This window comes from Aotus nancymaae, unplaced genomic scaffold (assembly GCF_030222135.1).
Source record: "Aotus nancymaae isolate 86718 unplaced genomic scaffold, 86718_ANA_hifiasm-v0.15.2.pri h1tg000030l, whole genome shotgun sequence".
Lineage (NCBI taxonomy): Eukaryota > Metazoa > Chordata > Mammalia > Primates > Aotidae > Aotus > Aotus nancymaae.
This window is the reverse complement of record NW_026988443.1, coordinates 11,923,848-11,927,410: the sequence shown is the minus strand read 5'-3', so window position 1 is coordinate 11,927,410 and position 3,563 is coordinate 11,923,848.

Here is a 3,563-nt window from a genome sequence, read left to right as displayed (position 1 = left end):
CAACTGTCTTGGTAAATTCCCTCACCATCTGTGACACTGCCCCCAGGCAGCAGGCAGTTGGTTTTTTGTGTTTATTGTTTGTTTTGAGAGAGAGTCTCCTCTGTCGCCCAGGCTGGAATGCAGTGGTGCCATCTCGGCTCTCTGCAACTCTGTCTCCCAGGTTCAAGCGATTCTCTTGCCTCAGCCTCCTGAATAAGTGGGATTATAGGCGTCTGCCACTACACCAGGCTAGTTTTTGTATTTTTAGTAGAGATGGAGTTTCATCCTGTTGGCCAGTCTGGTCTCAAACTCCTGACCTCAAGTGATCTGCCTGCCTCGGCCTCCCAAAGTGCTGGGATTATAGGCGTGAGCCACCGCACCCAGTCAGCTCCCAGGCAGTCATTGACCATGACAACGTACACCTGAGTCCCTGTCTCCAGCTCTGCATCTAAGAAATGCGGACATGAGACAACTCCTTACAACACTACAGTGGGCAAAGTGCTGTCTGTGGGCAGAAAAGGGGCAGCACTGGGCTCAGTGGAGACCAGGCCAAAGCACTCCCATGCTTCAAAGGTGAGGGATTTAAATCCTACCTGTCATAGTGGAATTTAAACTATCTTAACTTTTCAACAATAAGGAACAGACTCAATATGTTATCAAACAGGCTTATGATACATATTATGCCACCATGAATGGTGCTGTATGAAGTATAGAAAAATGTTGATACTTACTGAAGCTCAAGGAATGGATACATGGGGGCTCATTTTACTATTCTCTCTACCTTTGTATATGTTTGAAATTTTCCATAATAAAATATATATTAAAAATGAATGGAGAAATTGCTGTAGAATATTGAATGATATTTAGAAATAACACACTATATAGTTAAGTGAAAAAGCTGGCTAATTATAACATAGTAAGTCTATATATATGTGGATTTTTTAAATATTAAGAAATTGAAAGCTGGGTGCTGTAGCTCACACCTGTAATCCCAGCAACTCGGGAGGCCGAATGGGAGGATGGCTTGAGCCCAGGAGTTCAAGGCTTCCGTGAGCCATGATTGCACCACGGTGCCCCAGCCTGGGTGACAGAGCAAGACCCCAAAGCTTAAAAAAAAAGAAAAGAAATTGAAATGTACTTTCCCATTGACCCAGCAATTCCACTTCTAGAGAGAGAAATCCACATGGGAAAGGAGATAGGTACAGCCTAAATGGCCGTTAATTTAAAAAAAAAAGTGGCTTTTAAAACTGCTGTATTGGCTGGGCACGGTGGCTCACGCCTATAATCTCAGCACTTTGGGAGGCCAAGGCAGGTGAATCACAAGGTCAGAGTTTGAGACCAGCCTGGCCAACATGATGAAACCCTGTCTCTACTAAAAACACAAAAAAATTGGCTAGGCGTAGTGGCAGGCACCTGTAATCCCAGCTACTCAAGAGGCTGAGATAGGAGAATGGCTTGAACCCGGGAAGGGGAGGTTGCAGTAAGCTGAGATTGCACCACTGCATTCCAGCCCTGGAAACAGAGTGAGACTCCATCTCAAACAAAACAAAAAACAAACAAACAAACAAACAAAATGTACTATATTAAGCCAGGCTCAGTGGTGCATGCCTGTAGTCCCAGCTACTTGGGAGACTGGCTCATGCCTGTAATCCCAGCACTTTGGGACCCAAGATGGGAGGATTGCTTGAGGCCAGGAGTTTGAGACCAGCCTGGGCAACATAGTGAGACCCTTGTCTCTACAAAAAATAAAAATTAAAAAATTAGCCAGATGTTGTGACTATTGCCTGTAGTCCCAGCTACTTGGGTAGCTAAGGTGGGAGGATCACTTGAGCCCAGGAGTTCTAGGCTGCAATGAGCTATGATAGCGCCACTGCACTCCAGCCTGAGGATAGAGCAAGACTCTGTCTATAAAAAAAAAGAAAGAAAATAAAGAAAAACAGGGGCTGGGCATGGTGGCTCACACCTGTGATCCCAGCACCTTGGGAGGCCGAGGCGGGTGAATTGCTTGAGGTCAGGAGTTCAAGACTAGCCTGGCCAACATGGTGAAACCCACCTCTACTAAAAATACAAAAATTAGCCCGGTATGGTGGTGGACACCTCTAGTCCCAGTTACTCAGGAGGCTGAGGCAGGAGAATTGTAGGAGAATCGCTTGAACCTGAAAGGTGGAGGTTGCAGTGAGCCGAGATTGTGCCACTGCACTCCAGCCTGGGCGATGGAGAGAGACTCTGTCTCAAAAAAAAAAAAAAAGAAAATCAAAAGTCTCTCTATCTCTACACATATAAAGAATAGTCCAGAGTGCTATTTATTACCCTGATGAAGTATGACGAGGTGACGAGGGCTGAAGGGAAGGGACCAGGAGTGGGGCTGGCTGACCACTGAGACTTACCTGTCATGTTTAAATTTTTTACAAGAAGAGTATATTTATCTATTATGCATAATTAAAAATTAATAATGCCAAAGACTGCATGGATATACACTGAAGTGCTAGCAAGGACCATCTCTGGGTGGTGAGAGTTTCTTAGTTCTTTTCTATAATTTATGAATTTTCTACCACAAGTGTATATGACTTAGGCAATCAAGGTTGGGGGAGGCAGGAAGGGAGAAGAAAGTAAAAAGAAACTAAAGTATCATTATTGTGCCAAGATATGCCCCCACTTTCACTCCTGGTTGCATCCAGTTCATTCTCCCGGCTCAAGGTCTCCCCATGCAAGGTTTCCTGATCCCAGGCCCCTCCCTTCAAGAGGCTGCTCTTCCTCAGTGCTCTCTGAGTCTTGGATAAGACCCCCATAGTGGGCACAAACCCCACAGGCCCACACTGGATGGATGTGCAGGCTTCCGTGCCCAGGGCAGGCCCACCCTGCTGGCTTCTGACCTCCTGGCAGCATCCCTCAACTCCACTCTCCACCTTGAGCCTGGCCCCTGAGCATCAATTGTAGTTGGTGAAATTAACATTGTTCAGAGACCTTCAACAGAGAAGAGGAATGCTTTATATATGCTTTTCCCTCCCAACTTGGGGGTCCTTGTGCATCCTAGGGGTCTTCTGGCCATTACTCCCATCCCCAGCACCCCAAGGGTGCATTGCCACCCCAGCTTCTTGTTCAGCTGTTCTTTCTCACTAAGCACCTACTGTGTGCCAGACATTGTTCTGGGCCCGGAGATATAGCAAAATAAGTGAGCGGCTCACAGTGACATGCCCAGTAAGAGACAAGTGACATGCCCGGCAGAAACAGGACTTGACCTCAGACCTTCAGATGCCATGTTCGACAGTGACTCCAAAACCTCACACCCCAGAACTATCAAGGGTTAAATTCTTCTTTTGAGTAGAGTCACGGCGGCCATCATGGTTCATTTCTTGGCATCCATTCGCCATTGTGGTTATTCTGAAGTTCAGGGCAATTACTTCACAATTGCCCTTTGCTGTAGGTTTTTTTTTTTTGAAATGGAGTCTCGCTCTTGCCCAGGCTGGAGTGCAGTGGCACCATCTTGGCTCACTGCAACCTCTGCCTCCCAGGTTCAAGTGATTCTCCTGCCTCAGCCTCCCGAGTATCTGGGACTACAGGTGCACGCCACCACACCTGGCTAG